The 24744-nt window shown below is 39.8% G+C and overlaps 1 protein-coding gene and 1 long non-coding RNA gene across 3 annotated transcripts in view; one reads left to right on the plus strand and one right to left on the minus strand.

Moving 5' to 3' along the window:
- The window catches only part of LOC129493215 (uncharacterized), a 52426-nt gene extending 45447 nt beyond the window's left edge, over positions 1-6979 (plus strand). For both annotated transcript variants that reach the window (XR_008661078.2, XR_008661077.2), the window contains one exon: positions 6836-6979. This is a non-coding gene — a long non-coding RNA (uncharacterized lncRNA). The remainder of the gene's footprint in view (positions 1-6835) is intronic.
- MOSMO (modulator of smoothened) overlaps positions 1-24744 on the minus strand; it is an 83109-nt gene that overhangs the window by 41071 nt on the left and 17294 nt on the right. The window lies entirely within an intron of this gene.

The following is a 24744-nucleotide window of genomic DNA, read 5'->3' on the forward strand; positions in this document are numbered from 1 at the left end:
CCCAAAGAGAATTAAAGAAATCAAAATGAGTTACTACTGACACCTGAATTCATTCAAAAAGACTTGCAGTTTTTCCCCATGAATTATCCATAAGTATTTTAGGATATTTTATGGATATTAATAAATGATTAATAATGATCCATATATTATATGCATTAATTATACTTACAGTTCAGCATCCCAAATCCAAAAATCCACATGTGGCTATTGAGTAAATGAAATATACTATACAATTATTTTTTGAAAACAGTAACTAAAGCCTTTTTAAACTTACTGCCACCCTTTTAGCATAGGAAATCTTTTTAAGAAATGCAAAAAGCAAATTTTTATTTTCAGGATCCAATACCTAATCATTTTTCTCAGTTCCTATTTTACTACCCATCAAGGCCCAGAGCCAACATTGATAACATAATACATTTATAAACACTATGGTGATCTAGCCCCAGCGCTGCCTTTCTATGCCTTTCCCACTCCTGTAAAGTCACATCAGAAAACATCACATTTTTCTAAAATACCCAAACTTTACACTATGAATTAACTATGAACATGTTAGAATCTTGATTGTGTATAAGAAACTATAGAGAAGAACTGAATCTTTCCTTTCACCTAGTTACATTATTGCTTTCTTTTTTTTGAGACAAAGTCTGGTTCTATTGCCCAGGCTGGAGTGCAGTGGCATGATCTTGGCTCACTGCAACCTCCACCTCCTGGGCTCAAGTGATCCTCCCACCTCAGCCTCCCGGAGTAGCTGGGACTACAGGCATGTACCACCATGCCTGGCTGATTTTTTTTTTTTTTTGTATTTTTTGTAGAGATGGGGTTTTGCTATGTTGCCCAGGCTGGTCTTGAACACATGAACTCAAGCAATCTGCCCACCCTGGTCTCCCAAAGTGTTGGGATTACATGTGTGAGCCACTGCATCTGGTCTATTATTGCTATTATATGTAAGCTCATCATATAATGCAAAAGAATTTGCTAAACTGAAAAGTTATTCTTAACATGAGGGCCCATGAAAGGTAGCACAGAATAGTGGTTAGGAGACAGTAAGCTATATAGCAAGGCTGCCTGGGGCTCTGCCACTTACCAGCTCTGTAACCTTGGGCAAGTTACTTATCTTTTTCCCTACCTTACTTTCTTCATCTGTGAAATGGAGATAGTAAGTAGTACAGGTTGAGTATCCTGTATCCAAAATGATTGGACCAGAAGTGTTTCAGATACCAGGATTTTTCAGATTTTAGAATATCTGCATTAATTATACTTACGGTTGAGCATCCCCAATCCAAAAATCCAAAATGCTTCAGTGAGCATTTCCTTTGAGCATCATGTCAGTGCTCAAAAAGTTTTGGATTCTGGAGCATTTTGGATTTGGGATGCTCAACTGTATCCACTTCACAGGATTCTTAGGAAGATTAAATAAACTTATTCTTGCAGGAAGCTTAGGAACAATCCCCAGCACACAGAAGTACTTAATAAATTAGTTATTATTAATGTTGACAGGTTGTGCCAACAATGCAAACACAACACTTCTGGCTACCTAACTTGGGGGAACAGGTAAACATGTATTCCTTCAGTAGGTAGTACTCCATATAACTATTATCTATACTATTTTTATATATGGTATGGTTTGGCTCTATCCCCACCCAAATCTCATCTTGAATTGAAGCTCCTATAATTCCCACGTGTTGTGGGAGGGACCTGGTGGGAGATAATTGAATCATGGGGGCGGGGGGTTTCCTCCCATACTGTTCTCATGGTAGTGAATAAGTCTCATGAGATCTGATGGTTTTATAAGGAGTTTCCCCTTTCCCTTGGCTCTCTCATTCTCTCTTGCCTGCAGCCATGTAAGACATGCCTTTCACCTTCTGCCATGATTGTGAGGCCTCCCCAGTCAACGTGGAACTGTGAGTCCATTAAACCTCTCTTTCTTTATAAATTACCCAGTCTTGGGTATATCTTTATCAGCAGCATGAAAATGGACTAATACAACATAATTGACACTTCAGAATTTCTCAAACCTACCTAAACTGATCATATATTTAAGGCAAGCCTCCATGATTATAAATTGAACTGCTGGTATACAGAACCACCTAGACTTTATCAGATTCTGTACCTAAGATCTAAAAGTAACAAACAACTCAGCTTTCTCTATGGCTGGGAGGGACAAACTATTTTGTCTTGAATCAAGATATAATTTTGCATTTCTCTGGATGGAAAAGTATAGTATGTCTGTTTAATTAATGAATTCCAATTTTTCAGAACACAGTAGGCTTTCCTTGGGATACCTAGCAAAATGGCTGGAATAAAAGAGGTGCTCAATAAATATTCATTGATAAAATATAGGAAGATGAGGCAAGAGTGTGTGAATAGTCGGATGATAAGATAATCATCCATGTGAGCAATGTAAAGATACATATTTAAGGAAAAATAATCCCTATATATGTCAAATGATAGTTATGTCAGAAATGGAAATGTACTGCTGTGACTAAAAGACTGGTACCATCAGAATTTAATGAAAAAAAGCAGAAAACTTTAAAATTCCTGCTATTCATAATGCTTATCTGTCCTCACGAAGAATATAGTTTCTATGTGTCATGCTAGCAACCTAATGGCCTAAGACAGTTAAAAGATCACAGAAACAGATGAAAAATTTTCCATATGTTAAATTCCCAATGCTGCATGTATTTAATTGTTGATCTTTACAGGGTAAGAAGTTGCTCCCAATTATAAATTGTTAATTAGTCAATAGTCCCACTGTTAATTTACGCATAAAAATAGAAGTGGCTGGATAGTATCCCACCAAATGCAGCATGATATAAAAAGGAGTATGGGGTATGGAATAAGACAGATGTGGGTGTGACTTTCAGCTCTCCAGCTTCTTTCCTCTATGACCTGAAGCACTTCAGGCACGTGAGCCTCAGTTTCTCCACTGTAAATGGGGAGATTCCATTATCTATCTCAGAGTTGTTGCATATATTAAGAGTAGAATAACAGCACAGTACCCAGGTGCTTTGCCCCCTCTTCATCTGAACTGACTCCCGCTTTTGCAAGCCTGGAGAAAACTCAGCAGGTTGGTTTCCTTTGCCCTAACCCAGAGTACTGAATTCACTTGGTGACAACTATGGTAATAGAGCACTGGGTGGTAACTTCTGGTGCCCACGTGAAAATATATGCCTACAACAGGGCTGGTCTTAGAAATAATAGTTGGTGAAATGACAGCAAGCATTACATGTCTTGTAATCAAATCCAGAAAAATTTAAACAGTATGGAGAGAACAAATGTAAATATGTTCTAGCAAATCAAAGGAAGTATCTTTTGAGTTGAAAGGTAACTTTTAGATACTTTATACAGTAAATATATAAAGTTCATTACTGTAGGAAGTGGCATAGGCTGAAAGCATCCAAAAAGGTTTAAGTAAACTCCAGGTGATGGAGCCAGGATGAATTATTAGAAGATACATGTTTTTAGAACTATTCCTTGCCTAGAAAAGTGTCAAACTGCCGACCGGGTCCACCAAAAACTCATATGCCACCTACTTAGCAGAACCCTAATGCTGCTCAGCGATGCTTATGTTCATCCTTTGTTGACTGTTGCAGCCCCCACAGCAGCTGTTCCAAACCTCTTCACACTCTTAGTTCTTTCATATCTGCCCAAAGTAGATAACCTTTCTTCCCACTCAAAGGAAAAAATCAAGGTCATACAAATGAAGCAAACCTTATTTGCCCTCCTCCACCTGAAAATCTCCTGGAAACTCAGTTCTGAACATCTCAAAATTTCTCTTATACCATCTTCTTTTTCCGTTTGTTTTAAAGAAGATGAATAGGCATAGTGGCTCACACCTGTTATCCTAGCACTTTGCGAAGTCAAGGTGGGAGGATCTTTCAAGGCCAGGAGTTCAAGACCAAGCTGGGCAATAAACATAGTGAGACCTTGTCTCTACAAAAATAAAAATAGAAAAAAAGTAGGCAGGCATGGTGGTATGTGCCTGTAGTCCCAGCTACTAAGGAGTATGGGGTGGGAGGAATGCTTGAGCCCAGTTCAAGGCTGCAGTGAGCCATGACTGAGCAACTGCCCAGCCTGGGCAACAAAGTGAGGCCCTGCCTCCAAAATAAAAAAAAAAAAAAAATTAAAGTTAAAATTAAAAAATAAAGAAGATGAACTTCTTCTCTTTCCTGAAGCTTAACCCTTTACTTTGGTTTTTAAAAATCAAATTCCCTTCTCATTCATTTATTTTTACTTCAATTACTCCCTGAACCAGTATTAGTCAAAGTACGGTCTAAATACTTAACTATGTCAGAATCTCCTGGGTGCAGGTTGGGGGTTGGTGGTGATGAGAGTTATTTGTTAAAAAATGTCCTGCTCTGCAGACCTGCTAAGGATTCTCTGTAAGTGGTGCTAGCAATCTGCATTTTAAACAACATTCCCATGTTATTCTTGTGCACATTAAAAATTGACAATTGTCTTAGGCTATGGATCTTTCTGCTCTCTCTCTAAACTATGCTTCTGTATTCATAAAAAAACAAAACAAGGCAAGCTAAGCTTCCCTTAAATGACTCCACCTCAGATCACCACAGTGCCCCTCTTCTCGTTAGCTCTGTGGGTGAAATTTATCTCACTGTCCACTCATTCTTCATACCTTTTGTAATATGACTTTCACTTCATTACTGTATTTAAATTGTTCTTTCCCAGATCATGTCCTCTAAATCTCTAAATCCAAAGATCTTACCTAGACCCCATTTTCTTCAGTTTTTTGAAGCATGTAATATTCGTAGCTATCTCTTCCCTTCTTGGAACGAAATGTCTTTACTTACCTTTTTTGTTTGTTTGTTTGTTTGTTTTTTGGAGATAGAGTCTCAATCTGTTGCCCAGGCTGGAGTGCAGTAGCGCGATCTTAGCTCACTGTAACCTCCGCCTCCCAGGTTCAAGCGATTCTCCTGCCTCAGCATCCTGGGTAGCTGGGACTATAGGCGTGTCTTTGTGTCTTTCTTAAAACCATAATCCTGCTGTTTGCCTATCTCTAGGGCTGCAGCTTTTCTGTTGAATGTTGTAAATCCCAAGGCCCTTTATTCTTTCTAGAATTTTAGCCTTCCTCTCCATCTGCTTAGATGTTCTATTGCTACTTTAAACATATAATGTATCTTACATGTAACCTTCTGACTTCCTCCATTTTGTTTCATTCATTCAGATATTTACTGCCTATCAGTATATGCCAGGCACTGTTTGTTCTAAATCTGGTCATAAAAAGTTATTGAAGGAAATGAAGGCAGATACCTTCAATGACAATACTGTCACTCCATCAGTCACCCAGTTTGGAAATCTTGGTATCATTCTTATTGCCTGCTTCTTGTTATGCCCTCTAATATGTCAAAAATCATCCTTCTTTGTAATTTTTAAAACACTTTTAAGTTCAGGGGTACATGTGCAGGTTACATAGGTAAACTTGTGTTATGGGGGTTTGTTGTACAGATCATTTCATCATCCAGGTATTAAGCCTAGTACCTATTAGTTATTTTTCCTGATCCTCTCCCTTCTTCCACCCTCGGATAGACCCTAGTGTGTGTTGTTCCCTTCTTATGTGTCCATGTGTTCTCACCATTTAGCTCCCACTTACAAGTGAGAACATGATGTATTTGGTTTTCAATTTTTCTTATTCGTTCCTTCTGTTTCCATTGCTATCATTATTCCTGTCCAGATCTTTATGTCCTAATGTTGAAATTATTCCAATAATTTCTTAGTTTCTCTACTTCCGGTTCCTACTATATTTCATTCATTCAACAAACAGATCCAATGTCTTCTATGTGCTAGGCACATTCTGGGTGCTGAGATATAGCAGTAGTAAGACAGATAATATTTCTTTTCTCATGAAGCATATATTCTAGTGGAGGGAGCCAGTAAAAAAGTGAACATATTAATAAGCAAGGTAATTGCAGACTCATAAATGCCATAAGAAAAATGATAGAGGGTAAGGCATTAGAGAGGAGGAGGGAGTGCTGCTATCTTAGATTCAGGGTGGTTAGGGAAGGCCTGTCTGAAGAGGTGATATCCAGCTGAGACATAGATCCTACCACACTACTTATAAATGCATATTTCTAAAATATCACTTTTATGTTATCTCCCGGCTCATGAATTTTTTTTTTTTTTTGTAAGAGACAAGGACTGATTATGTTGGCCAGGCTGGTCTCGAACTCCCGGCCTCAAGCAATCCTCCCACCTTGGCCCCCCAAAATGCTGGGACTACATGCATGAGCCACCATGCCCAGCCTACTCATGAACTTTTAAAGGTACCCTACTAATGATAAGACAAAGGCCAAAATTCCAAACCTAACTTTCCAACCTAATTTTCTAAAAAATTCCTTACAGATTCTGCTTCAACTAGCATTTACTGAGTTGTTAAAGGCTGTGTCAGGCATAGTGCTTGACATTATTTCCTCAAAATATACCCAGCTGAAAATCCCTAACAAGTATTATAATTGCCTTTTTATAGATAAAAAGGAAAGAAACTTGCCTAAGGTCACCTAGCTTATAAGTGACAGAATTGGGTCACAAATAATGTTAAAAACTGCTACTTATTGACATTTATCATGTATCCCAAACTATGTGTTAAGGAGTTTACTTGTCTCATTTAGTTCCCATCACTGAGAATAGATTATTAGGATTAGAAAACTGATATGATTTGGTATGATTATTAGGAAACTGAAGCTGAGAGAAGGTTAAGTAAGTTAAGTGCCTAAGTCACTAAGCAGTCAAGATTAGACCTGAGACCTGACTTCAATGTCTATTACAGAGCAGTATGCTTAGTTCATTCATTGGTTTCTCCCATGTCATTGCTTTCTCCCAGGTCAGCTTTGGATGAACACAATGGTCTCCTTTCCCACATCTCTACCCAGACTACTGAACTCTGCTGGATAAAAGTACATAACTGTAAGACTGGCATCATTAAAAAATTTATGGACCCAACTAGGCCCTCATTACAACCCAGAAATCTGTTTTTTTAGCTGGCTCTTATTCTCTACAGTAGCTTTTCAACCATTTTTAAAATATATACTCTTTTCAAACTTCCTACCAGTATTATCACTCCCATTTCACTCCTAGCAAGTGACCCTTCCTGTTATCTCTATAAGCCACAGAGATGGACTCCCTCAACTTCCTACCACCATTATCTATAACCTAACTTGGTCTTCATTGGTCCTCACTTCCTTTCCTCATGTCACAAAGGAAAGTGTTTCTTGTCTCCTAAAATCTATCCCTCTGCTATGCTCTACCACTCTGGTACTATTAGAGTCCTTGATCTATCAACTTTGGTGCATTATCAATCCCTCCCTCTCTACTGGTTCCTTCTCATTACTATGGGTGTTGACTAACCTCACTATCCCTTGCACAGGCAAAATTCCATCTTCACTGTTGTCTTACTCTCCCTACTAGTTATTTCTCAACCCACTGTGAATGAGGCTCCTACTTTACCACTTCACTGAAACGTCTCTCTCCAAGGTTATTAACAATCTCTTTAAGACTAATGTACTTTTCATCTTCTTATACTATGAAATAAATATTTGATTTTCATCAGGTTTCCCAACACAGCTCCTGAGATCCTTGGGATTTCCAGAGTGATGAGAGTTTCTTTTGTAGCTAATGAGATGGCTGGTGGCTGGCAGCCCCTATGTAGCTTCAGGATGGGGGCTGGTCATGGGAAAGATCAAGGCATGATTAGAAGACTGGGACTTTCAGTCCCACCCTGCCAACATCCAGGTAAGGGAGAGGGGCTAAAGGTTGAATTGCTTGCCAATGGCCAAGGATTTAATCAATCATGCCTATGTAATGAAGCTTCCACAAGACCCCAAAAGGATTGGGCTCAAAGAGCTTCTGGGTAGCTAAACACATGGAGCTTCCTGGAGGGTGGTATGCCAGGAGAGGGCACGGAAGCTTCCTGCCTTTTCCCACATGCCTTGCCCTATTCATCTCTTCATCTGTATTCTTTGTAGTATCCTTCATAATAAACCAGTAAAGGTAAGTGTTTCCCTGAGTTCTGTGAGCTGTCCCAGCAAAGTAGTTGAAACTGAGGAGGAGGCCATGGAAAAGTTAATTTCTAACCAGTTGATCAGAAGCACAGGTAAAAACAACCCGGGGCTTGCAACTGGCTTAGGAGTAGGGGGCAGCTTGTAGGTTTGACCCCTCAATCTATGGGATCTGATGCTATTGCCAGGTAGATGGCATCAGAACTGAGCTGAATTACAGGACACCCAGCTGATACTTGCTGTAGAATTGCTTGGTGAGTGCGGGAAAAACACACACCTGGTCACAGAAGTTTTCCATGTTGTGAGAGCATAGTTTGGAGAAACTAATCTCATACTTTAATTCCTTTTTGGCCAAGACTGCCAACCACTTCTTTCTTCTTGAAGACACATTTTCCTGTGGCTTCTATAATATCAAATTTTTGTTTGGTTTTCCTTTTTAGAGACCAGGTCTCATTCTGTCACCCAGACTGGAGTGCAGTGGTGTAGTCCATAGTTCACTGCAATCTTGAACACCTGGGTTCAAGTGATCCTCCCGCCTCAGCCTTTCGAGTAGCTAGGACTATAGGCACGAGCCAACATGCCTGGCTGGTTTTCCTCTCGAGTCTAGCTTTTTCTCAGCATCCTTAAAATGCTGGTGACCTTCAGGGTTCTTTCCTGGGTTCTCTTGTTTCTCCTTACTCTTGTTACTCTCCCTGGAAAATATTCCTACAATAGCTTCCAAAATCAATCATAGGCTGATGACTTTTCATTTTGTATCTCCAATCCCAGTCTGATTTATGAGTTTCACCTGCCCACTAGGCAGATTCTCTGGTTCGACAAGCTCTTCAAATTCAAAATATTAAATTCAGGATTCATATTAAAATAGCCTCCTACTGCCCTTACAATGGAGTCCAAATTCTTAACACAGTATAAAAGGCCCTTCAGAAAACAATTTGGCAGTTTATTAAACACTAAATTTGTGGCTGGGTACAGTAGCTCACACCTGTAATTCCAGTGCTTTGGGAGGCCAAGTGGGGGTGGGGGAATACCTTGATGCCAGGAGCTGGAGATCAACCTAGGCAACACAGTGACATGCCGTCTCTACAAAAAATTTAAAACTTAGCTGGGCACGGTAGTGCACACCTGTAGTCCAGGCTACTTGTAGGGCAGAGATAGGAGCATCACTTGAGCACAGAAGTTCGAGGCTACAATGAGCTGTTATTGGACCACTGAACTCCAGCCTGACTGACAGAGCAAGACCCTGCCTCTAAAAAAAACCCTAAAAACCAAAAAACAAATAAAAATTTTAGGCCAGGCACAGTGGCTCATACCCGTAATCCCAGCACTTTGGGAGGCTGAGGCGGGAGGATCTCCTGAGCCCAGGAGTTTGTGACCAGCCTGGGCAACATCAGGAGACCCTGTCTCCACGAAAATACAAAAATTAGCCAGGCATGGTGGTGTGCACCTATGGTTCCCAGCTACTCGAGAGGCTGAGGTAAGTGGATCACTTGGCCCAGGATGTCAAGGCTGCGGTGAGCGATGATTGGGCCACTGCACTGTAGCCTGGGAGAGAAAGCGAGACTGTTCCAAAAAATAAATAAGTAAATAAATAAATAAAATTTACAAGACAAGGATTTCTACTTTTCCAAATTCTATTCGACATGTACTGGAGGTACCATCTAGAGCAATTAAGCGCAAAAACAAATCATTTAAAACATTATCAGAACTAATAAGCTTAGAAAGGTTGCAGGATACAAGATCAATATATAAAAATTAATTGTATTCCTATACACTAGCAGTGAGAAATCCAAAAACTAAGAAGGTAATGCATTTATAACAGCAAGCAAAAAACCACAAAAAAGTAACAACTACAACAAAACCCCAGAACAAGAAATCTAGAAATAAATTTAACTAAGTAGGTAACTTCCAATTTCCAGTCAGGCATGTAAGGAAGTTACAAGTTGTCATCCTCATCCATGGTACAAGAAAAATGCTGAACAAAATCAGTATAAACAACTCTTCTTAAATCCGTCAGAGAACTGAAGACACAGCGCAAACCACTGCCTGCAAAATTGGAAAGACAAACAGGTAGACACAGAAAATCCAAGTTATAGGTGCAGAAACCTCAAAACCTCCACAGAAACCTGAATGAAGGTAGGAAAACCTAACCCGTAAGAGGAATTCCTGAGGCTCAGTATGATTAAATCTGAGGGTTAAAAATTCCAGAGGGGCCCAGGCTTGAGCAAGGAGAGCGAGGGCACATTTTTGCATTTTATCTCTAGGAGCCCTGTGAGGTTCTCACAGTGAAGATTTAAAAAAAAAAAAAAAAAATCCCCTCCTGCTTCTGGCAGGGGAAAGGGGAAATAAGTCATTTTGAAATAAGCCCAGAGCACACTGTTCTCAACAATGCCTGCCTGAAAAGAAACTATTTCACCGGAGCTGAACTGAATACCCAACTCCAGCCCTCTCTAGCTTTCCTGTCTCACCTAAGTGGGGCAGGGGACCAAGAAGCACTTGTGAAGATCACAGCCCAGGGCACAGGCTCGCTCAAAGACTGAGATCTCCTCATAGGATTATAGAACTCTTCCCCTCCCCACGTACCTTACGGTCACATTGACAGAACTCCTGTATGATCAAAGGGGAATATAACTCAAATAACTGCAGATCTCAGGCCTTATTTAAGAAGTCTAGGCCAGGCGCCGTGGCTCACACCTGTAATCCCAGCACTTTGGGAGGTCAAGGAGGGTGGATCACCTGAGGCCAGGAGTTTGAGACCAGCCTGGGCATCATGACAAAACCCCGTCTCTACAAAAAATACAAAAAAATTAGCTGGCGCGTGCCTATAGTCCCAGCTACCTGGGAGGCTGAGGTGGGAGGATCACCTGAGACTGGGCAACCACTGTACTCCAGCCTGGGCAACAGAGTGAGACCCGGTCTTAAAAACAAAAACAAAACAGTTTCTAAACCCCAAAGACATCAAGGGAGATAAAATCTACACACAGGTATATCATATTCAAATTGTAGAAAATCAAAGATAAAGAGGAAATACTGAAAAAAGCCAGAGAAAAAACTACCTTACCTACAGAAGAGCAAAGATAAGAATTACATGAGACTTCTCATCAGAAATCACATGAGCAAGGAGAGAGGAGTGAAATATTTTAAGTGTTGAAAGAAAAATAACATGAAACTAGACTTCTATACCCAGTAAAATTATCTTTCAATAATGAAACAGACATAAAGACTTTCTCAAACAAAAATTGAGAGAATTTTTCACCAGAAAGTTTGTCTTGCTAGAAATGTTAACAGAAAATCTTTAGAGAGAAAGAAAATGATTTAGGTCAGAAATTTGGACCTACATAAGGAAAGAAAGCACATTAGAGAAGGAATAAATGAAGGCAAAATAAAATCTTTTTCTTATTCCTAATTGACAGACAACAGTTTGTTCAAAACAAATAATAGCAACAATGTGTCAGTAATTACAGCTTATGGATAAGTAAAATGAATGACAGCAATAAGGAAGAGGACAAAGGAATTGGGAATATTCTGTTATAAAGTAATTGAACTACCTGTTAAGTGGTATAGCGTTATTTGAAAGTGAACTTAGATTAGTTCTAAATGTACATAGAGTGTCCCCGTGGTCCATGACTTATAGTTTTTCAACTTCACCATGGTGCAAAACCAATATGCATTTGAGTACCTATAAAACCAGTTCGTTTTTCACATTTGGTGCCGTATTCAATAAATTACAAGAGATATTCAACACTTTATTATAAAATAGCCTTGTGTTAAATGATTTTGCCCAACTGTAGGCTAATGTAAGTACTGTGAGCACGTTTTTTTGTTTTTTTTTGAGATGGAGTCTCACTCTGTCGCCCAGGCTGTAGTGCAGTGGTGCATCTCGGCTCACTGCAAGCTCCGCCTCCCGGGTTCATGCCATTCTCCTGCCTCAGCCTCCCGAGTAGCTGGGACTACAGGCGCCTGCCACCACTCCTGGCTAATTTTTTTTTTTTGTATTTTTAGTAGAGACGGGGTTTCACCGTGTTAGCCAGGATGGTCTCGATCTCCTGACCTCGTGATCTGCCCGCCTTGGCCTCCCAAAGTGCTGGGATTACAGGCATGAGCCACTGCACCCAGCTGGTATTGTGAACATGTTTAAGGTAGGCTAGGCTAAGCTATGATGTTTGATAGGTTAGGTGTATTAAATGCATTTTTCAATTTGCAATATTTTCTTATTTTTATTTTTTTTTTTTTAGAAACAGGGTCATTTTCTGTCATCCAGGCTGGAGTGCAGTGGCATAATCATGGCTCACTGCAGGCTCAAACTCCTGGGCTCAAGCAATCCTCTTGCCTCAGCCTCCCGAGCAGCTGGGACTATAGGTTCGTGCCACCACATCTGGCTAATTATTTTATCTTCTGTAGAGACAGAGTTTCTCCATGTTGCCTAGGCTGGTCTTGAACTCCTGGCTTCTTGTGATCCTCCTACCTTGGCCTCCCAAAGTCCTTGAATTACAAGCATGAACCACTGTGCCCAACCTCAACTTAGGGGTATTTTCAACTTATGGTGGATATATCAGTATGTAACCCCAGGTACTGCAAACTGAAGGTCAATTACCAAAAAAAGTTTTTTTTTAAAGTACGGGCTGGGCACAGTGGCTCACACCTGTAATCCCAGCACTTTGGGAGGCCGAGGCGGGTAGATCACCTGAGGTCAGGAGTTTGAGACCAGCCTGACCAACATGGTGAAATCCCATCTCTACTAAAACACAAGAATTAGCTGGGCATCATGGCGGGTGCCTGTAATCTCAGCTACTTGGGAGGCTGAGGCAGGAGAATTGCCTGAACCCAGGAGGCCGAGGTTGCAGTGAGCCAAGAGCGTGCCACTGCACTCTAGCCTGGGCGAGAGTGAGATTCCCTCTCAAAAAAACAAAAAAAGTACAAGACTTGTACACTGAACACTATAAAATGTTGCTGAAACTAAAGATTTAATAAATAGAAAGACATTTTATACTCATAGATTAGAAGACTTAGACGATACTTCCAAGTTGATCTACAGATTCAATGCAATCCTTACCAAAAGCCCAGCTGGGTTTTCGTCGTTGTTGTTGCAGAAATTGATAAGCTGATCCTAAAATTTATATGAAAATGCAAGGGACTCAGAATAGCCATAGAATTTTTTAAAGAGAGAAAAGTTGGGGCCAGGCACGGTGGCTCACGCTTGTAATCCCAGCACTTTGGGAGGCCGAGGCGGGCGGATCACGAGGTCAGGAGATCAAGACCACGGTGAAACCCCATCTCTACTAAAAATACAAAAAAAAAAAAAAAAAATTAGCCGGGCATGGTGGCGGGCGCCTGTAGTCCCAGCTACTCAGAGAGGCTGAGGCAGAATGGCCTGAACCCGGGAGGCGGAGCTTGCAGTGAGCCGAGACTGCGCCACTGCACTCCAGCCTGGGCGACAGAGTGAGACTCTGTGTCAGGAAAAAAAAAAAAGAGAGAGAGAGAGAAAAGTTGGAGGATTCAAACTTCTCAATTTCAAAACCTGTAATACTACAAAGCTATAGTAATCAAGATAATGTAGCACTGGTATAAGGACATAGATCAATGGAAAAAAACTTGAGACTCCAGAAATAAACTCTCACATTTATGATCAGTTGATTTTCAACAAGGGTGACATGATGATTCAATGGGAGAAAGAATAGTATTTTTGATAAGTAGCGGTGGGACAACTGGATATTCACATGCAAAAGAATCAATTTGCACCCCTACCCACGCCATATATAAAATTAACTCAGGCCAAGCATGGTGGCTCACACCTGTAATGCCGAAACTTTGGGAAGTCGAGGTAAGTAAGAGGACTGCTTGAGGCCATGAGTTCAAGACTGGCTTGGGCAAGATGGCAAGACCCCATCTCTATAAAAAAATTAAAAAGTTAGATGGGCAGAGTAATGTGCACCTGTAGTCCCAGCTACTTGGGAGGCTGACGTAGCAGGATACCTTGAGCCCAGGAATTCGAGGCTGCAGTGAGCTATGACTGGGGTCACTGTACTCCAGCCTGGGCAACAGAGTGATACCCAGTCTCAAAAACAAAAGAAAAAAAAAAAGAGAACTGTTACAATTCAATATTAAAGACAAGTAATCCAATTTAAAAATGGGTAGAGGGCCAGGTGCAGTGGCTCATGCCTGTAATTCCAGCACTTTGGGAGGCTGAGGCGAGTGGATCACTTGAGGCCAGGAGTTCGAGACCATCCTGGCCAACATGGCAAAAAGCCATCTCTACTAAAAACACAAAAATTAGCTTGGATGTGGTGGCATGTGCCTGTAATCCCAGCTACTCAGGAGGCTTAAAGCACAAGAATCACTTGAAGCTGGGAGGCAGAGGTTGCAGTGAGCTGAGATTGCTCCACTGCACTCTAGCCAGGGTGACAGAGTGAGAATCTCTCTCCAAAAAAAGAAAAAGAAAGAAAAGAAACGGGTAGAGGATCAGAATAGACTTTTATCTAAAGAAGATACAGAAATGGCCAATAAGGATATGAAAAGATGTGCTACATCATTAGTAATCAGGGAAATGCACATCAAAACCAAAAGAGAAACTACTTCATACCCAACAGGATGGCTAGAATCAAAAACACAAATAACAAGTACTGGTGAGGATGTGGAGAAACTGGAACCCTTCTATTCTGGTAACAGAAATGTAAAATGGTACAACCACTTTGGAAAACAGTCTGATAGTTCCTCAAAAAGTTAAAGATACAATGACTGTATGACTCAGCAATTTCATTGCTAAGTATATATGCAAAGGAAATGAAAATGTATGTCCATGAGAAAACGTGTACATGGTTCACAGAGGCATTATTCGTAATAGTCACAAAAAGTAGAAAGAACCCAAATGTCTACTTACTGATGAATAGAAAAATAAAATGTGGTATATCCATACAATGAAATATCATTTGGTAATAAAAATGAAGTACTGATACATGCTGCAATATGTATGAACCTTGACATTATGCTAAGTGACAGAAGCCAGTCACAAAAGACCACATTATGATTTCCTTTATATGAAATATCCAAATAGGTAAACTATATAGAAACAGAAAGCAGATTAGTAGTTACTTGGGACTAGGGTAGTTGGAGGGGTGCTAGCTAAAAGGTACAGGTTTTCTTTTTGAGGTGACAAAAATGTTTTAAAATCAACTGTGGTGATGATTGTATAACTGTGAATATGCTAAAGAAACAATGAAATGTACACTTTAAAGGGGTAAACTGTGTGATGTGAATTATACCTCAATAAATCTGTTTTAAAAAGAAAAGTGGAATTGTATTTCCTGTAGCTCTTCATTACCTAGTCCCTGTTTCCCCATCCAGAGTCATCTGATGCCTCTCCTTCCCTCAAACTCCTCCTGGGCACACTGAGCTTCCAGGACCCCTACATGTAATATATTCTTTTAAACCTCTGAGGCTTCCTTCTACCTGGAACATTCTTACAGCCCTTCCTTCTCTAGCCAAATCCTATTTGTTCTTTACATCTTGGCTTAGATGTCATTCCTCTATGTAGTTGTTTCTAACCTTCCACGCCTGAGTTACAGGCACATCTAATATGCTTCCACTGCAATATGCACTTAACTACTATTTTAGCACTCTTCTTACTGACTTCCGGTCAACTGTTAAATTGTATCTCCCACTAAAACTGGGTCTTATTTATTGCAGGTTGGCCTAGAGAAGGTAAAACATACTTTTCAAAAAAGAGATAAACTAATCATAAATCAGAATCACTTTGGTAACCATTTGTCAGCTCAGAAGAATGTTTAAAATAATAATAATAAAAAAAGACTGGGTACAGTGGCTCATGCGTGTAATCCCAGCACTTTGGGAGGCCAAGGTGGGCAGATCACTTGAGGCCAGGAGTTCAAGACCAGCCTGGCCCACATGGCGAAACCCCGTTTCTACTAAAAATAGAAGAATTATCTAGGTGTGGTGGTGCATGCCTGTAATACCAGCTACTCGGGAGGCTGAGAATCACCTGAACCTGGGAGGCAGAGGTTGCAGTGAGCTGAGATTGCGCCACTTCAATCCAGCCTGGGCAACAGGGTAAGACTCTGTCTCAAGAAACAGGGAGAGGAATAGTTAAAAAAGAGTCCCAAACTGCTGGAAATATTTAATTGTGAAGAGAAAAGTACTGATGCATAATTTGCCTAAGAAATATGCACTTAATGTTCAGACACTAAGGAAGTTTGCAAAAGGAAAAATAATGACACACACTGTCTTAACTGGATAGGCTTTGTGCAGATATACAAGTTTAACTTGACTGTTTAGAAAATACGGTTTTGATTTTCAAATACGTTGACTGTATTTGAATCTTTTTCTACAGTGATGTATGATAGGTTCTGGATCCCAGTGAATATCTGCCTGCAGAGTCAGACCCAAGAGAGTACTAAGGCTCAGTGCATTCTTATCAATTCTAAATAAGGGTGAAGGTAGAACAAATAGTACAGACTCCACCTAGAGTCTAAAATAACACGATGATGTCCTTTGTGTAGATTTCTTCAACCTTAAGTTTGAATGGGCTTCAATAAGCAATTTTGCTAGGAAACTTCCAGAATCTGCTGGGGAGAGTAGAGTGGAGAAGCATGAATTTATGGTGAGAGGAGTCAGAAGAAAACAATATTTTGAGACAATCATTAATTTTTCTGTGAAGTTGTTTAGCAATCTGGTAACTCAGAAATTCTGGCCAGATGCCGTGGCTCACGCCTGTAATCGCAGCACTTTGGGAGGTCAAGGCAGGAAGACTGTTTGAGCCCAGGAGTTTGAGAGCAGCCTGGACAACATGGTGAAACCCCACCTCTACAAAAAGTAAAATAATTAGCTGGGCATGGTAGTGTCCATGCCTGTAGTCCCAGCTACATGAGAGGCTGAGATGGGAGGACTGCTTGAGCCTAGGAGGTCAAGGCTGTGGTGAGCTATGATCGCACCACTGTACTCCAGGCTGGGCAACAGGGAGAAACCGTGTCTCTAAATAAATAAATACATTAGTTAATTAATTCTACTTAAAGTCCAAATAACTGCTTAAAAGCCTTTAAGAATGCAACAGCATTTTTCTGTCTAGCAGACTTAAGTGTCTAAAGTTCCAGGTCAAGTGACTGCAAAGCCACATTTTGGTGACAAAATTGAAGGAGAGGGAAAAGCTTTAAAACTGGTGAATTCTGAAGAAAAGGAAAGAGAATTTTCTGAAACTATAAGATCTACAATGACGTATATGACAGTAAGGTATGCTGGATTTCTTCCCTAGACAGATGACAAGGCCAGAAGACTCTAAATGTCAACTCAAGAAATAACTACAGGCAACCCTGTTTCATTTTATGAATCATACATGTATCTAACAGCCCAGAGAGAGAATGCTTTCAAAATTGGAGGTATTTAAAATGTCAAGAATGTATATTAAACTATCTGACTTTTAGGACTTTTAAAAATAAACATAGCCAGGCGTGGTGGCTCACACCTGTAATCCCAGCACTTTGGGAGGCTGAGGCAGGCAGATAACGAGGTCAGGAGTTCGAGACCAGCCTGGCCAACATAGTGAAACCCCGTCTCTACTAAAAATACAAAAATTAGCTGGGCGTGGTGGCAGGCCCCTGTAGTCCCAGCTGCTCGGAGGCTGAGGCAGGAGAATCGCTTGAACCCAGGAGGTGGAGGTTGCAGTGAACCAAGATTGCGCCATTGCACTCCAGCCTGGGCAACAAGAGCAAAACTCCATCTCAAAATAAACAAACAAACAAACAAACAAACATAGCAGCGGGTACAGGAAACAATGCTCTGACAATATACACTCCTTCAAGCCTATGGGAGTGAGGGAAGGTTAAGTAGAGTATAAACATGGGAGAACATAATACATGTAATTTACATCACCTTTGGAAAAGTAAAGTTGTAGAAAAGAGAAAAATTAAAGAAAATATGACTGAGTAGATTATATATAATAATTCCTAGAAGAGGCTAAATATAGTGAAAGGTCAATTAAAAAAGAAAGCAGTTGTTTTAGAAGTAAACACCCATCAGATGTTTATAGAGTAGTAATTATGTGATTCTGATGTTAAGATCCTCTCTTTTTAAGTTGTTGTTTAATGGGTGTAGAGTTTTGGTTTTGCACGATGAAAAGAGCTTTATAAATGGATCGGGGTGACGATGGTAAAACAATGTGAACAAACTTAATGCCACTGAACTGTACACTTAAAAATGGTTAAGATGGTAAATTTTGTTACGCATATTTTATCAAAATTAAAAAAAATAAAACCATAAAAAAGATCCTCTCTTTTTAAATTCCAGGCTCCAGTAGCCCTATCCATATTGCTGAAATGATTATAATAAAACAAATATTGTAACTTCTACACTGCTTGCAACTGAGTAATCATAATAAAGGAAAGTTATATTTGTATGGATAGATATATATGCATACGCACACGTGTTTGGTATAATGATTACATTCTGAAAACTTGAAGGGAAAACTCCAGTAGTTTAACTGAAGATAGAGATTTTTATTAATTATGACCCTATATACTTTACATCTTCTGGGTAAAAGACATACATCTTTTCAAAATGGATGGTACAACCTAGGAAGAGAACTGACACCAATAAATTCGAACTATACAAATCTAATGACCTAAAAAACGACAGACTTTAAAAATGAAAACTGTATCCAGATGTTCTTCCAAAAGGTTATAGTTAGCTTGCCATAAAACTCCTGGAGACTGCTCTTTGTGGCTTCAGTGAGGCAACTGTCCCCAAAGGAATATAGATACTTTCATATTGAGGCAGAGAAACTGAAGGCAAGGGCTAGGGGCAGGAAACAAATGAGAAATTCAATTTTCTTGTCACTGCACAAGTAGAGTAGGTGTTTAGCAGCTTGCTTTCTCACTTCCCAAACAGAATCTTCAGTGTTTTGGTTCAGAAAAATCTATTTTTGTCCTAAATTCTACTTCAAAACCTTGAGATTAAAACAAAGGCACTCTGATAAGAAATTTTCTGTCCCTATCACTCACAAATCTGGAGGAGAAAAAGGAGAGGAAGAAGGATAAATAATAATAGGTGCCACTACATTTTGAGTGCTTTCTTAGTGCTGGGTGTAGTATTAAGTGCTTTATATATGCTCATTTAATTCTCAAAACAATTCAATAAGGAAGCTGAGTAACAGGCTAAATGACAAGGTACCAGCTAGAAAGAGTTGGTTAGAACACGAACCAAGTCTAATTCCACAGCTGTGCTCAAAGTTTACTATTTAGGAATATTTTTGTATAACAGTTACATTTTTCTTGAATGTTTGTCCAGAGAGTTAAAACTTTAGAAACATTAATAAAGATGTCTCATAAACACTGATTTCCCCAGACAAGTGGCGCATTTTCCACAAACCGCTATTTTGGACAGAAAATACTAAAATAATTTTCTCCAGGTGTTTAGAAACTCAGTTAACCTAATGAAAGGACTATAACACAGTTTTGCATTCTTACTAGTGATATAAAGCACTTTTTCAAATTAATCTGATTGCCCACCTTACTTCCTTTTAAAATTATATTGAAATCCTAGTCCTAGATTTTCTTGAGAATTTCTCTGGTATATTACATAGAATTATATTTTAAAGCCACACACTGTAAAGACAGTTTAGGAGTGATTTAAAAAATGGAATTTCACTTTGATTCTGTTAATTCAAGAAGAGGATCTTCAAACACTGTAATTTAAAAAAAATGGAGACTTGCTACACGAATACTTTAAGCAAGAGCTAAATTCCTGAACAGTTTAACTCCTCCTATCATTTTTACTCAGCAGAATTTCAAATAGCAGCTTGTGTACCCAAGTTATTTACATATTTTCTTCCTTAATCATCTCCTTTTCAAAGGACATAGAGTTCATTTAACAACCAGTTATTATGTCCTAGTTTTATTGCTATTTTTATTTGCTTTCTTTAATGAATGAATCATTTTCAAAACCAGTTTGTAAAGTAATACTCGTTTCCGCTATTTCATGTAAAAAGCACAGGTCCAACAACTGCATTCTTTACCACCCCTTCCCATATGTCTCACCACCAAATCACCGTAAGACATCCTAAATTACAAACAGATTAATGTCTTTAAGAATGCAATTCTCAGGCTGGGTGCAGTGGCTCCCGCCTGTAATCCCAGCTCTTTGGGAGGCTGAGGTGGGCGGATCACCTGAGGTCAGGAGTTTGAGATCAACCTGACCAACATGGTAAAACCCTGTCTCTACTAAAAATACAAAAATTAGCTGGGCTTGGTAGCACGTGCCTGTCATCCCAGCTACTCAGGAGGCTGAGTCAGGAGGATCACTGCAACCCGGAAGGTGGAGGTTGCAGTGAGCCAAAATCGCACCACCCAGCCTGGGTGACAGAGTGAGACCCTGTCTCAAAAAAAAAAAAAAAAAAAAAGAGAATGCAATTCTCTCATATCTAGCTTCCAGACTTAGTTATCATACAGACCATAAGTAATTGTGACTTGGACACTAGCTAATATTCCAGGAACTAGTTATTGGTGAAGTAGGAGGAATTAGGAAAAAAGCTGTTAGGTCATCTAGGTCATCTGAGAATTTGTAAAGAATGGGTAGGTTAAATACCCCTTAGGAAAGCAGATTTCAAAAAACTAGGCCAGATTACATGGAATGAAATTATTGAAAAAAGGGGATTCAAATGGTTACTAAGTTCTTGAAAATGTGGTTCTAATAATTACAGAGGGTGTTAGTAAGAGAGAGGTACTAAACAAACCAGGATGGTTAGCACAGGACTCATCAGAAACAGCACACTATAAAAACAGCAATGTGGTATAATGACTCCAGCATCATTTAATGCCAGGTAAATCATTCCCTTCTTTGAATATGCTTCTTCACCAGCAAAATGGGGACATTTCCCCTGCAGAGCTGTTGTAGGGGGTTTGTTACCTACTAAGATCAGTATGTCTTTGCAGTTCTTTTTGTCCTTAGGTTATATGCCATCATTAAGGGAGCACAGTCAGAGTTCTATGTTGAAAAGTTACTTGATAATTTTTTTCCTTGATGGTTACCTGATTAATTTGATATATAGTTAGGTTCATTGATTTCAATTTGTATTCAATATTGAAATTTACTTTTTTCAATAGTAAGACTACTCTTCTTTACAGTAGTGGTACTATTCATATGAGGTAAACATTGTAGCCAGTTGTCCATGGACTAGAATTTATATGTAAACAGTAGAATCAGTATGGTAACATTTATATCTACAACTTAATATTTATTACAATAAAGTATTTATGATCAATTTTAAGATAACTGCCTATGGCTCCTGAAAAGACTATAGCTAAGGATCCTCAAAAGTTAGTCTGATTAACTTTAGTTGACACTTACATAGTGCTATGTGCCAAGCACTGTAAGTGTTTTATATACATGAAACAGACCTCTGAGGTATGTTGCCCAAAATCATGCTGCTAGTAAGCTGAACAGATAGAATTTTTTTTTTTTTTTTTAAGACAGGGTCTTGTTCCATTGCCCAGGCTGGAGTGCAGTGGCACAATCATAGCTCACTGCAGCCTTGAACTCCTAGGCTCAAGCGATCCTTCTGCCTCAGCCTCCCAAGTAGCTAGGACTACAGGCACACACCATCATGACTAGCAACTAAAAAAAAAATGTTTGTAGAGATGCGGTCTTGCTATGTTGCCCAGGTTGGTCTCAAACTCCTGGGCTCAAGCGATCCTCCCATCTCAGCCTCCCAAAGTGCTGAGATTACAGGCACATGAACCGTCATGTCCAGACAGAACGGGTAGAATTTGAACCTAGGCTCTACAGTCTGTGCTGTTAGCCACTTTAATATAATGTCTCCTGCATTCTAACTGATTACACATACGTTCCTGCCATAAATAGGAGCCATAAAACTTAAACCTTTTCTGGTTTACTTAAATGTGTGACCTTAAGAAAATTATTGTATCGGCCGGGCGCGGTGGCTCACGCTTGTAATCCCAGCACTTTGGGAGGCCGAGGCGGGCGGATCACGAGGTCAGGAGATCGAGACCACGGTGAAACCCCGTCTCTACTAAAAATACAAAAAATTAGCCGGGCGTGGTGGCGGGCGCCTGTAGTCCCAGCTACTCGGAGAGGCTGAGGCAGGAGAATGGCGTGAACCCGGGAGGCGGAGCTTGCAGTGAGCCGAGATTGCGCCACTGCACTCTAGCCTGGGAGACAGAGCGAGACTCTGTCTCAAAAAAAAAAAGAAAAAAAAAAAAAGAAAATTATTGTATCATAACTTTCCCACTATTAAAAATGTTTTCGGCTGAGTGCAGTGGCTCACGCCTGTAATTCCAGCACTTTGGGAGGCTGAGGTGGGCAGATCACAAGGTCAAGAGATCGAGACCATCCTGGCCAACATGGTGAAACCCCGTCTCTGCTAAAAATACAAAAAGTTAGCTGGGTGTGGTGGCACACGCCTATAGTCCCAGCTCTCTGGAGGCTGAGGCAGGAAAATCGCTTGAACCCTGGAGGCGGAGGTTGCAGTGAGCTGAGATCATGCCACTGCCCTCCAGCCTGGTGACAGAACGAGACTCCATCTCAAAAAAAAAAAATAGTTTTCAAAGATAACTGCTGTAGAGCTGTAGACTAAATCTCCTATACATATTTGTAAATATTATTTAGGCCAAATCAACTGCTCTACCTAACCACTAATTTCACTCATTCAATCAACATTCATTAAACATTGTTGGGAGGTAAAGTGAGTCAATTTATTCTCCTGTCTTCTCCAAATCCCGCTGAAATGACCAAAGACTGGCCACTGAAATGACCAATATAATACACCAAAGAAACTGTCTAGAAGAGCTAGGTCCAGGATTTCAATATAATTTTAAAACAAAGGTTGGCAATTAATTTGAAAATGTGCTTTATATCAGAATTAAGAATGTAAAATAGTGTTATAGTCCTTTTGTTGGATAAACTAAGTTTCTTAAGAATATATATATATATAATTTGTACAAAATTCTATAGCAGCATGAGAAAATGACAAGAATACCATCAACAAAGCAGAATCACTGAAGAATTTCTTGAATCTATACGAGAGAAAACAGGTTCACAGGAAAGGAGTAAGTACCTCTGTAGCCTGTATCAATACAGTCAAAATACAGTCTTCTTCAATAGATAAGTTGATGGATTTTCTAAAAAAAACTCAGTAAAACCTCAAGCTCAGAGAAACAGGAGCTGAGCACAGCAGAGGGCTATTGGTAAAGACAGTGGAAACTGACCACTGAGAATAGCTGATATCTGTACCCTGAACTTTTCATCTGGGTATGAACTGCTTGAATAGCCAAGTTGGAGATTTGCCACAAGAGGCTCCTAGAAAGGAACGGCAGAGCACAGTAGGAGGTGATGGATAAGAGATACAATCTTTTAGTTAATTCTAGGCTAATAAAAAGAGAAAAAAAGCAGTGCTCAGCAACTTACAGAGGCAAAAAATAAAAGAAATAGCACAGTAGGGAAAACCCATAATGTACCCAACATCCCTGATAACTGTCAAGATAGTCACAATAAAGGATAATTAAATATTCAATACAGGGTGGTCCACTTAAAGCCAACATCTTACTTAACTAATGGTGCAATTCTAAATGGTTACACAATAATAGCTACCTACTGAATGGTAAGAACCTCAGAAAGAGTATAAGGTTTCCAGGATGAGTCCTATATTAGCAACATGTCAACATAAAAGGGTTTGTCTTCTAATCCTAATCCACTAAATCTTATCCAGAGTAGGAGTCTAAAAGGTGATTTAGTAGGCTGATATATGACTGTCTACATTTGTCTTAGTAAGATTCTTTGCTATAGTTTCTTAAGTGACTCAATTAAAAAAGTTTTTAAACCCAAAGTATTTTGTCTACAGAATAAAAAAAGTCTCACATTTTATGTTTCATCATAAGAAAATGAATAAGATTATACTATAAATTATCTTATAGGCTACCTGTGATTATCAATCATCCTTTACATTTGGAACCCTTGACTGACACTTGATTACCGTCTTAGTCCATTTGGGCTGCTATAACAAATGACCAAGTGGCTTAAAAGCAATTAAAATTCATTTCTTACGTTTCTGGAGGCTAGAAATCCGAGATCAGGTCGCCAGCAAGGTCTGGTTCTGGTGAGGGTCTTCTAGGTTGCTAACTGGTAACTTCTCATTGTATCTTCATATAGCACAAAGTGGGCTAGACCTCTTTTTAATCACCTCCCCAAATCCCCTCTGCCTAATACCACCATATCGGGCATCAGGATTTCAACATGTGAATTTGGAAGGAGGGGTGCATTCAGTCCATGATAGTGACTAACCTCAACTAATGAGGTTAGGGTTATGGTTTACATACCTAGCCAGTCGGGGAAATCTACCCTAGGACTACAGATTACATCCATAACCCAGTTAGCAAATGTTGGCTAGTGTAGGAAGGTTGACAGGATGCTAGTGGCTTAGTACAATCTGTCATCACACTTGAAAAATCCCCAAATACATGTTACCTTTGATATGCAGTACAGCACCTGCATATAAACATTTGGAGAGGCTGTCTGATACTCTTAGTGCACTGAGCTGGAAGAAGGTAGCAATCCAAGTATCAGGGGCATGGTTACAATGTACATCGTGAAAGTGATACCGGCAGGGCCCAGGCAATGGCTCACGCCTGTAATCCCAGCACTTTGGGAGGTCAGGGTGGGAGAACTGCTTGAGTTCAGGAGTTTGAAACCAGTCTGGGCAACATAGCGAGACTACTTTTTT

The sequence above is a fragment of the Symphalangus syndactylus genome, chromosome 11, assembly GCF_028878055.3.
Source record: "Symphalangus syndactylus isolate Jambi chromosome 11, NHGRI_mSymSyn1-v2.1_pri, whole genome shotgun sequence".
Lineage (NCBI taxonomy): Eukaryota > Metazoa > Chordata > Mammalia > Primates > Hylobatidae > Symphalangus > Symphalangus syndactylus.